The 12032-nt window shown below is 50.4% G+C and overlaps 1 pseudogene; it reads left to right on the top strand.

Annotated features, from left to right (window-relative positions):
* The first annotated feature begins 2808 nt into the window (after positions 1-2808).
* Positions 2809-3295, top strand: LOC129468507 (small ribosomal subunit protein eS10-like; annotated as a pseudogene).
* The last annotated feature ends 8737 nt before the right edge of the window (positions 3296-12032 follow it).

Genomic DNA, 12032 nt, shown 5'->3' with positions numbered 1-12032 from the left:
CCCAACCCTCCATCCACCAGAACTCCTGAAACTGGACTGAGGGGATCACAGCATCCATTCAGTTTTTGGCTGGGTCCAGTGGCTCACGCTTGTAATCCCAGCATTTCGGGAGGCCGAGGTGGGAGGATCACTTGAGCTCAGGAGTTTGAGACCAGCCAGGGCAACATAGTGAAACCCCTTCTCTTCTAAAAGAATGTATCTGGGCCGGGCGCTGTGGCTCACGCCTGTAATCCCAGCACTTTAGGAGGCCAAGGCGGGCAGATCACGAGGTCAGGAGATCGAGACCATCCTGGCTAACATGGTGAAACCCTGTCTCTACTAAAAAATACAAAAAAATTAGCCGGGCGTGGTGGCGGGTGCCTGTAGTCCCAGCTACTTGGGAGGCTGAGGCAGGAGAATGGCGTGAACCCAGGAGGTGGAGCTTGCAGTGAGCCAAGATAGTGCCACTGCACTCCAGCCTGGGTGACAGAGCGAGACTTCATCTCAAAAAAAAAAAAAAAAAAAAAAAAAAAAAAAAATGTATCCAGAGATCTGGCAGGAGACTCAGGGAAAATGACTGCAGCGTTGTAACCCCATCTTTCTCCTCTGTAAAGTGGGGGTGGCATGGACGGTCTCCTCGAGTTGCTACAGGGTTGAAGGGGCACTATTTGGGAGCTGTGAGGTGCTCCTGCTTCCACCGGGGCCTGCACGAGTCCTCCTGGCTCTGACCCCCAACCCAGGACTGGCTCAGGGTGAGGGGTCAGTGGTCCGCATGGCGGAGAGAGAGAAATTCTGAGCCAACAGACTCTGTTCAGGGGACAGGAAAGGCCCTCATCCCCGCTGGCTTCCAGATCTCCCAGATAAGGAGAAATTATTGTTTGATCTGAGCTTCATTTCAGAGACAGACAAACCAGTTTACTGCTGCTGACTGAGAGGACACCCCACCCCTGCCATCGCACCTCACTGCCCTTTGGACTTGACACAGGACTTCTCCTAGGCCCCATGGGTCCTGTTGTCCTCAGGCCCCTGTGCTCAGCATGGACTGGGCAGTCGGTGGGCCTGGGGGATGTTTGCTAAAATCAGGTTGCAAATCTAGCCCGCCACCTTCCACCACTTCTTCGTGGGAGAAGTTGCCTCCGAAGCCAGTGCTGGGACCCTCATCAAGAAATCAGCCTCATGGATCCCAACGTGGACGCTGCCAGGAGGAGAACACAGAGATCTGACTGCCCCACTGAGCAGCTGTTGGCCTTGGCCGAGCCACCTCCCCTCTCTGAGCTCCACACCCTCAGCTGTAGAAAGGAGTCTTGATCCCCTCTCCCCTCCAAACCTGCTCTTCCCCATCTCTTCTCAGTTGGGAGTTCCCCAACTCTATCCTTTTAGCTCCTCAGGCTAGAACTCGGGTCCCCCTTGATTCCTCCCTCACTCTCACCCCACCTCCAGTCCATCAGCAAAGTCCTGTGGGCTCAACCTTCAAAATACATCCACCACGAGAACTTTCCTCCTGCCTGCACCAGTACCAGCCTGCACCACGCCGTGCTGCTCCCTCCTCTACCTGTCCGGTGTGATCCAAGATGAACTTAGCACCTAGAAACAGCCTTCCATCTTCCACACATGTTGATTAGAAAATTTACCTGTTTGGCCTGGCACAGTGGCTCATGCCTGTAATCCCAGCACTTTGGGAGGCTGAGGCGGGTGGATCACCTGAGCTTGGGAGTTCGAGACCAGCCTGACCAACATGGAAAAACCCCGTCTCTACTAAAAATACAAAATTAGCCAGGTGTGGTGGCACATACCTGTAATCCCAGCTACTCGGGAGGCTGAGGCAGGAGAATCGCTTGAACCCAGGAGGTGGAGGTTGTGGTGAGCTGAGATGGCGCCATTGGACTCCAGCCTGGGCAACAAGAGTGAAACTCTGTCTCAAAAAAAAAAAAAAAAAAAAGAAAGAAAATTTACTCGTTCATTCATTCGTCAAACATTGCTGAGAATGTGCCCTATGCAGGACACAGGAGGAGGAGGATTTGGGCCAGGCCCTGGAGAACCGGGGGCTTCCATGGTGGAATGTGGAGCATGGGCACCCCAGGCAGTGGGCACAGCAAGTATAAAAAGAGCTTCAAGGTAGGGGTGGGGGCTTCGACTGTCGATGTCAGAGTTGGAGGGCACTGCAAAAGTCCTCATCCTTGGAGCCACCAAAGGGCAAGAGAGAGCTGGGTGAGCTTGGGGATCTGTCAGTGTTCAGTGGGGCTGGTGCCAGGGAATGAGGTAAGACAGGAAGGAGGGGAGGTGGAGAGGTTGGTGGGAGCTGACTGGCCACCAGGGCCTTGCACACCGGGGTAGGAAGCGTGGGCTTTATTTTTTTATTTTATTTTATTTTTGAGATGGAGTCTTGCTCTGTCACCCAGGCTGGAGTGTAGTGCAGTGGTGCGATCTCGGCTCACTGCAGCCTCCACCTTCCAGGTTCAAGCAATTCTCCTGACTCAGCCTCCTGAGTAGCTGGGACTACAGGTGCACGCCACCACGCCTGGCTAATTTTTGTATTTTTAGCAGGGGCAGGCATTTCACCATGTTGGCCAGGATGGTCTCGGTCATCTGACCTCATGATCTGCCCTCCTCGTCCTCCCGAAGTGCTGGGATTACAGGGGTGAGCCACTGTGGCCGGCCGGAAGCGTGGGCTTTATTCAGAGGACAGTGGGCGGCCTTGAAGGGCTTTACATGAGGAAAGTGACAACGAGACTTGCACTTTAGAAATGTCACTCTGGGGCCCGGATGAGATGCAGCGCCATGCTTGCCCCTTCCTTTCCAGCCGCCGCCCCAGACCTTGCAGTCGCATTGATGTTGATGCCTAAGAAGAACCAGATTGCCATTTATGAACTCCTTTTTAAGGAAGGAGTCATGGTGGCTAAGGAGGGTGTCCACCTGCCTAGGCACCCGGAGCTGGCAGACAAGAATGTGCCCAACCTTCATGTCATGAAGGCCGTACAGTCTCTCAAGTCCCAATGCCACAGGGAGGAACAGTTTGCCTGGAGACATTTCTACTGGCACCTTACCCGTGAGGGTATCCAGAATCTCCGTGATGACCTCCATCTACCCCCTGAGACTGTGCCTGCCACCCCACACTGCAGCCATCCAGAGACTGGCAGGCCTCGGCTAGGTCTGGAGGGCAATCGACCTGCAAGACTCACAAGAGGGGAAGCTGATAGAGACCCGCAGACGAGGCACTGTGCCTCCTGGTGCAGACCAGAAAGCCGAGGCTGGGGCTGGGTCAGCAACCAAGTTTAGAGGCAGATTTGGTCATGGACATGGTCAGCCATGTCAGTAAAACTGGAGAGGTTTATTTTGTATTGAATAAACTTATAGCCAGAAAAACTTTTTATTTTATTTATTTTTTATTTTTTTACTGAGACAGAGTCTCACTCTGTTGCCCAGGCTGGAGGGCAGCAGTGTGATCCCAGCTCACTGCAACCTCCACCTCCCGAGTTCAAGTGATTCTCCTGCCTCAGCCTCCTGAGTAGCTGGGATTACAGGCACCCACCACCATGCCCCGCTAATTTTTTTTGTATTTTTAGTAGAGATGAGGTTTCACCATGTTGGTCAGGCTGGTCTCGAAGTTCTGACCTCAGGTGATCCGCCCTCCTCGGCCTCTCAAAGTGTTGGGATTACAGGCATGAGCCACGGCGCCCGACCCAGAGAAACTTTTTTAAAAAAGAAATGTCACCCTGGCTTCTGGGTGGGGACACATCAGAGGAGTGACGTATGAACAGGGAGACCTAGCAAGAGGCCAGTCTCTGTAAAGGACAGGGTGTGGACACTAGGGTCCCATGGCCTGGATTTAAAACCCACCTACCTACTCCCTGTGTCTTACCTGGAGGACGCTGGGTCTGTCTACCTGTCCATCCCGGCAGGGTCAGGCACTGTGCGGGTGCCACAGTTAGAGCTCGCGTTTTAGTGGGCAGATATTCAACTGCCTTGAGCCTCACTTCATCTGAAGGTAATGGAGGTAATAACAGTACCCGCCTGCCAGACCAGATGTGACAAATAAGTTGAAATGTGTAAAGCCCTTAGCACAGTCCCTGACACGTGGGGTCAATTGTTATTATGTTATTAGTCCAGGCATGAAAGTGTGGAGAGGGCCAATTACATGTGTGAGGGCTCAACCACACCCCCAGAACTCATCTGTCAAAGTCCTAAGCTTTAGTACCTCAGTAAGTGCCTGTATTTGGAGACAGGTCTTTAAAAGGGTAATTAAGGTAACATGAGGTCATTAGGGTGGGCCTTAATCCAATATGACTGGTATTCTTATAACAAGAGGAGGTTAAGGCTGGGCGCGGTGGCTCACGCCTGTAATCCCAGCAGTTTGGGAGGCTGAGGCGGGCGATCACCTGAGGTCAGGAGTGCGAGACCAGGCTGGCCAACATGGGGAAACCCTGTCTCTACTAAAAATTAAAAAAATTAGCCGGGCATGGTGGCACACACCTATAATCCCAGCTACTCAGGAGGCTGAGGCAGGATAATTACTTGAACCCAGGAGGCAGAGGTTTGGAGTGAGCCGAGATGGCACCATTGCACTCTAGCCTGGACAACTGAGCCAGACTCCGTCTCAAACAAACAAAATAAATAAATAAATAAATAACAAGAGGAGGTTAGTGGGCTGGGCGTGGTAGCTTACACCTGTAATCCCAGCACTTTGGGAGGCTGAGGTGGGAGGATTGCTTGAGGTCAGAAGTTCAAGACCAGCCTGGGCAACAAAGTGAGTTCTTATCTCTACAAAAATTTAAAAATAAGCCAGGTGGCAGCAGGCGCAGTGGCTCACACCTGTAATCCCAGCACTTTGGGAGGCCGGGGCGGGTGGACCATGAGGTCAGGAGTTCAAGACCAGCCTGGTCAAGTGGTGAAACCCTGTCTCTACTAAAAAAAAAAAAAAAGAAATACAAAAATTAGCTGGGCATGGTGGCGGGCACCTGTAATCCCAGGTACTCGGGAGGCTGAGGCAGAGAATTGCTTGAACCCGGGAGGCAGAGGTTGCAGTGAGCCGAGATCGCGCTGCTGCACTCCAGCCTGGTGACAGAGTGAGACTCTGTCTCAAAAGTAAATTAAAACAAAATAAGCCAGGCCGGGCGTGGTGGCTCACGCTTGTAATCCCAGCACTTTGGGAGGCCGAGGCGGGCGGATCACGAGGTCAGGAGATCAAGACCACAGTGAAACCCCGTCTCTAATAAAAATACAAAAAATTAGCCGGGCGTGGTGGCGGGCGCCTGTAGTCCCAGCTACTCGGAGAGGCTGAGGCAGGAGAATGGCGTGAACCCGGGAGGCGGAGCTTGCAGTGAGCCAAGGTTGCGCCACTGCACTCCAGCCTGGGCGACAGAGCGAGACTCCGTCTCAAAAAAAAAAAAAAAAAATAAGCCACGTGTGGTGGCACATGCCTGTGATCCAAGCTATCTGGGAGGCTGAGACAGGAGGATCGCTTGAGCCCGGGAGCGGGAGGCTGCAGTGAGCTATGATCGTGCCACTGGACTCCAGCCTGGGCAACAGAAAGAGACCTTGTCTCTTAAAAAAAAACAAAACAAAACGGAGATTAGGACACACACACACACAGAAGAAAGCCCATGTGAGGACACAGGGAGAAGACTGCCTTCTGCAAGCCAGGAAGAGAGGGCTCAGGAAGAACCTTTGATCTTGATTAACCAGCACCTTGATCTTGGACTTCCAGTCTCCGGAACCCTGAGAACGTGAATTTCTGTGTAAGCCTCCCTGTCTGCCTTACTCATTACAGCAACCCTGGAACACGAATGCACCGTGTCAGGCAGCGGTGGCAGCATCAGAATGGAAGAGGTGGGTTCCAGAGTCACTGGGAAGAGCCCAGTGCCCAGCACGCAGTAGGCACTCAACAAACACCTGCTGAATAAGTTTGGATTCTACGTGAGAGGGGCCTGAAAGGAAAGAGATGGCCCAGAGGACACAGGACTAGCCCAACAGAGCCCAGGGTGGGGATGACACCTGGGGACTGTGGGGGACCCTGCCACTGCCCACCCCCGCAGTCACAGGGCACATTCACACCCACGACTGCACTTCACCCCACCCCTCTTCAAGAGGCCCCCTTGAGCATCCCCATCTGGCTGAAAAAGAAACCGAGGGTAAGGATCACCGCAATGAGAATCAGAGCCAGGGCTGAACGCAGCTCTTCAGAGAGTCCTGTCATGCACGACCCGTTGGGGTCACCAAGGAGGGCATGTTCTGCAGGACGGGCAGCTGGAAATGTGGGTCTGGAGCTTGGGAGACAGGTGGGGGCCCCTTAGAGCAAAGTGGGTGTCCTCATCACAGAGCGAGGATAGACGGGTGAGCACCAGGCGGGGACTTCGGTTTCTCCACTGGGGTTTTTGTTTCTTGTTTTAAAGTGACTGAATCTCTGGTCGGGCGCGATGGCTTCTACCTGTAATCCTAGCACTTTGGGAGGCTGAGGCGGGTGGATCGCCTGAGGTCAGGAGTTCGAGACCAGTCTGGCCAACATGGTGAAACCCCATCTCTACTTAAAAAAAATACAAAAATCAGCTGGGTGTGGTGGCACGCACCTGTAATCCCAGCTACATGGGGGGCTGAGGCAGAAGAATCGCTTGAACCGGAAAGACGGAGGTTGCAGTGAGTTGAGATTGCCCCACTGTACTTCAGCCCGGGCAACAGAGCGAGACTCCATCTCTAAGTAAATAAATAAAGTAGCTGAATCTGAAAAGCTTGGCTTCCAGAGTCCTGGGACAGAGCCCCCACACTGAAAGCCAGCACTTGCTGCAGTGGGATTCCTGCAACTTCTCTGACTTCTAAGGAAAGAAGTCATGGAAACCGGCTGGACCCAGCCTCTTCAGTGTTTAGAGAGACATTTCTGGGTCAAGAATTTCCAGCCCATAAATTCCCCATGCTTCAGATTCAAAGAAGGTCTGTGAAGGGCTGGGCTTTGCTTAACCTTTCACATCACAAAACTTCCTGCTTCTCTGGCCTCAGACAAACACATCCTCCAGGCCAGGGTTCAGAACGACGGTCTGATGGATCTAGATATATAAATGACCTCAAGTCAGACTGAATCTGAGTGCTCTAGAAGTGGCCTGATCAAACAGGAAACATAAAAAAATTTTTTTTTTTTTTTAACTTTGGGCTGGGCACAGTGGCTCACGCCTGTAATCCTAGCACTTTGGAGGCCGATGCAGGAGGATCAATTGAGCCTAGGGGTTTTAGACTAGTCTGGGAAACATGGTGAAATCCCACCTCTATAAAAATACAAAAATTAGCTGGGTGTAGTCGCCCCTGCCTGTAGTCCCAGCTACTAGAAAGACTGAGGTGGGAGGATCGCTTGAGCCCAGAGAGGTCGAGGCTGCAGTGACCAGGGATCATGCCAGGGCACTCCAGCCTGGGCGACGCAGACAGACCTTGTCTCAAAAAAAAAAAAAGAAAGAAAGAAAAAGAAAAAAGAAATAAGTAAACTTAGGAAAGTGCACGTGGAGCAGCAAGGGACACTGGCAGGTGTCAGGCCCCCTTTTTCTCCTGTTTCCCCTCCACTGACACCAGCAATGGTCTCTCCCAAGTGAATTCGCCACAATGACTCATTTCTCCTGTACTTCCCCCTCTTCAGAACGAGCCAAACAAAAGTCAGCAATCTTTGAAGTGGACATTTGTTTATAAATCTAAGATTTTTTTCTTTCCAGAACACGTTTTGGGCCTTTGCAGATTATTGTTTTAACAGTTTCCTTCAAATGTTCTCTCCATATTTGGGCAAGGCCAGAGACAAGAGGACTTTTTGGGTTTTTTTTGTTTTGTTTTGTTTTGTTTTTTTAAAGAAACTGCAGCGTCTTGGAGAAAAAAATTTCCCGGGCCTAATTCCTCTCACAGGGGATTCTGGGCTGGGCCTTTAAGATCAACCCTGCTGAGGCTGGGCGCGGTGGCTCACACCTGTAATCCTTGCACTTTAGGAGGCTGAGGCGGGTGGATCACTTGAGGTTAGAAGTTCGAGACCAGCCTGGACAACATGGTGAAACCCTGCCGCTACTGAAAATACAAAAATTAGCCAGGTGTGGTGGTGCACACCTATAGTCCCAGCTACTTGGGAGGCTGAGGCAGGAGAATGGCTTGAACCGGGGAGGCGAAGGGTGCAGTAAGCCGAGATCACCCCACTGGACTCCAGCCTGGGTGAAAGAGCAAGACTCTGTCTCAAAAAAAAAAAAAAAAAAAATCAACCCTGCTGGCCTCTGATAAACTGCAGGTTCACAACCAGGTTCACGAACAATTGTTGAACAAGAAATGTCAGTCTATAAAAATTCCTGGAAGAAAACCGCAGCCCTGTTCAAGAGTTCCTTACCTCTGGGACATTTTCTGTGTGCTGAAGATAAGGATCTGATCATCAGCTCTCTGCATGTCAGGGCTGAGAGGTGATCAAACTCCCTCCCCATTTTCTAGAAGGTAAACCGACACCCAAAGAAGGGAACAGTGCATTTTTGTGGCAGAGAACAGACTCTGTCCCCCAACATTTTCACTTTGAAAAATGTCAAACTTACAGAAACATTTCAAAAACACTACAGTAAATACTCATACTTATTTACCAATTGCTAACATTACACTAAATTTACTTTCTCTTTTTCTCTTGAATCGCATATACGTGTTAGTTTCAGGTATCATGACACTGTCCACATGCAAGCTGGGAGGATCCCTTGAGGCCAGGAGCTAGAGACCATCCTGGGCAACATAGCGAGACCCCATCTCTTAAAAAAAAAAAAAAAAAAAAAAAAAAAAAAAAAAACTAGCTCAGCCTCGTGGGGCATGCCTGTAGTCCCAGGATTGCTTGAGTCCAGGAGGTTGAGGCTACAGTGAACTATGATCATGACACTTTGAGCTATGATTAAAGCTGCAATAACAGAGCCAGACCCTATCTCTTAGAAAAAGGATAAAGAAAGTCAACAGAAACTGATTAATCTCTGTATGACGTTGATGACATAACCTCACTTGCAGAAAAAGAATAAAACGATCTGAGTAACTATGGAGCTGGGTTGTCCAGGGGTACCTCCTTAGTGGAGTACGTTCTAAGAACTGGGAGGCCTGTGACAGAACTCCAAACCTCACTAGTGAATTTGTTATTGGCAGTGGGGAGGGCGGAGCCATTCTGAAGCAACTTTGGGTTATCCTAGGATTGGTGGTACCAGAACCCAGATTCTCACTGTAGATGAGGGAGATTTGGAATAGAGGAAGGAAAACGCTGGTGTTCTGCTATTTGTAATTAGTTATGGGAAAAAATTACTAAAACAAGATTTTTAAGTGAAAAGAAAAGAAAAAGGCTGGCCAGGCACAGTAGCTCACGCCTGTAATCCCAGCACTTTGGGAGGCTGAGGCGGGTGGATCACTTGAGGTCAGGAGTTCGAGACCTGCCTGGCCACATGGCGAAATCCCGTCTCTACTAAAAACACAAAAAAATTAGCCGGGCATGGTGGCGTGCGCCTGTAGTTCCAGCTACTCAGGTGGGTGGCTGAGGCAGGAGAAGCTCTTGAACCCAGGAGGTGGAAGTTGCAGTGAGCAAAGATCACCCCATTGCACTCAAGCCGGGGCAATAGGGTAAAACTGTCTCAAAGAAAAAAAGAAAGAAAGAAGGGAGGAAGGAGAAAGAAAGAAAGAGAGAGAGAGAGAGAGAGAAAGAAAGAAAGAAAGAAAGAAAGAAAGAAAGAAAGAAAGAAAGAAAGAAAGAAAGAAAAAGAAAAAACTGGGTTCACTGAGACAGACCTAGAAGCAGTAATACCCAGTTGCAAGAAGCACCTTGCCACTGTTAGATTTTAAACTCCAGTCCCCAGTGAAAGGCACCAGTGCCCCTTGGAGAGATGGCTGACTCCAGAGCTGGGACAGGGAACGTCAAGAGGAGCCCGGGACATTTTATTATGCCAGAAAGTAAAGAGATGCTCAAAGAATGGTGGAAGCGTGAAAGCAGCTAGCACAGAGCTGCTGGAAGGAGCTGCCAACAGCCAGGCCTGGGAACATTTGAGCACAAAATAAATAATGGAAGTCATACATTCAGCTTGTTTTTTTTTCTGAGACGGAGTCTCACTCTGTCACCCAGGCTGGAGTACAGTGGCACGGCGCGATCTCAGCTCACTGAAACCTCCACCTCCTGGGTTCAAGCGATTCTCCTGCCTCAGCCTCCCAAGTAGCACTGATTAGAACTCACCATCATGACCATGTCCTGCCCAAAAGGTTTAACTTGAATCTCATCAATAGGAAACCATCAGACAGATCCACATGCAGGGACTTTCTGCAGACCAGCTGGCCTGGATGCTTTGCAAATGTTCACATCATGAAAGACAGAAGCAAAACAAAACAAAACAAAAGGCTGAGAACTGTCTGATGGTTTCCTATTGATGAGATTCAAGTTAAACCTTTTGGGCAGGACATGGATGTCCAAGTAGCCGGGACCACAGGCGCCCGCCACCACGCCCGGCTAGTTTTGTGTGTGTGTGTGTGTGTGTGTGTGTGTGTGTGTGTGTGTGTGTATATTTAGTAGAGAAGGGGTTTCACTATGTTGGCCAGGCTGGTCTCAAACTCCTGACCTCGTGATCCGCCCACCTCGGCCTCTCAAAGTGCTGGGATTACAAGAGTGAGCCACCGTGTCCAGTTGGGGAACGATTTTTAGGGATCAAGGGCCAGGTGCGGTGGCTCACGCCTGTAATCCCAGCACTTTGGGAGGCCGAGGTGGGCGGATCACGAGGTCAGGAGATCGAGACCATCCTGGCTAACACAGCGAAACCCCTTCTGTACTAAAAAAATACAAAATATCAGCCAGGCATGGTGGCGGGTGCCTGTAGTCCCAGCTACTTGGGAGGCTGAGGCAGGAGAATGGCGTGAATGCGGGAAGTGGAGCTTGCAGTGAGCTGAGATCGCGCCACTGCACTCCAGCCTGGAGACAGAGTGTGACTCCGTCTCAAAAAAAAAAAAAAAGATTTTTAGGGAACAAGGCATACATTAATCCAGAGATACCAACTTTACCAAATGATGAAATGGAACATCCCCAATAATGGGACACACTTACCTCATGTGCTTCCTTCCTCTATTCCAAATCTCCCTCATCCTGCAGTGACAATCTGGGTTCTGGTACCGCCAATCCTAGGATAACCCAAAGTTGCTTCAGAATGGTTCTGCCCTCCCCACTGCCAATAACAAATTCACTAGTGAGGTTTGGAGTTCTGTCACAGAACTCCCAGTTCTTAGAGTGTACTCCACTAAGGAGGTACCCCTGGACAACCCAGCTCCATAGTTACTCAGATCGTTTTATTCTTTTTCTGCAAGTGGGGTTATGTCATCAACGTCATACAGAGATTAATTAGTTTCTGTTGATTTTCTTTATCCTTTTTCTAAGAGATAGGGTCTGGCTCTGTTATTGCAGCTTTAATCATAGCTCAAAGTGTCATGATCACAGTTCACTGTAGCCTCGACCTCCTGGACTCAAGCAATCCTGGGACTACAGGCATGCCCCACGAGGCTGAGCTAGTTTTTTTTTTTTTTTTTTTTTTTTTTAGTAGAGATGGGGTCTTGCTATGTTGTCCAGGGTGGTCTCTAGCTCCTGGCCTCAAGGGATCCTCCCACCTTGACCTCCCAAAGTGTTGGGATTACAGGCATAAGCCTCCTTGCCCCTCTTCTGTTGTTTTTTTCCTATCCTTGTTGACTTACTTTTATTTCTTAAAGGTAAAATTGATTTAAGGTGCATCCAGAGATGTGCACAGATTCTTGTGATGGAAGGAACCACGCAGTCCAGGTGAGGAGTCACCATCACAATTTTCAAACACCCCTTTAAGAGGTAGGCATTAACACTCTGCTCCATCCCTTCGGAGGCAGCCCTGGGCTGAGCACAGGACTCCTGGGTTCCACCAGCCTCAGTGTTTCCAGGAGTCCAAGCGTGGCCGAGGAGTGAGTCCCTGTCCCCGCGCCCCCCACCACGCTCCAATACTTACCCCCTCCCCCACCCCCAGCCTCCTGGGCCTTGGCTTGTACCTGTAAACCAAAGGGGTCATACTATGGTCTCTGGATAGCTCCCAGGCCTGGAC

Source organism: Symphalangus syndactylus, chromosome 18 (assembly GCF_028878055.3).
Source record: "Symphalangus syndactylus isolate Jambi chromosome 18, NHGRI_mSymSyn1-v2.1_pri, whole genome shotgun sequence".
NCBI lineage: Eukaryota > Metazoa > Chordata > Mammalia > Primates > Hylobatidae > Symphalangus > Symphalangus syndactylus.
The sequence above is the reverse complement of the archived record's forward strand: the minus strand, read 5'-3'. Positions and strand labels throughout refer to the sequence as shown.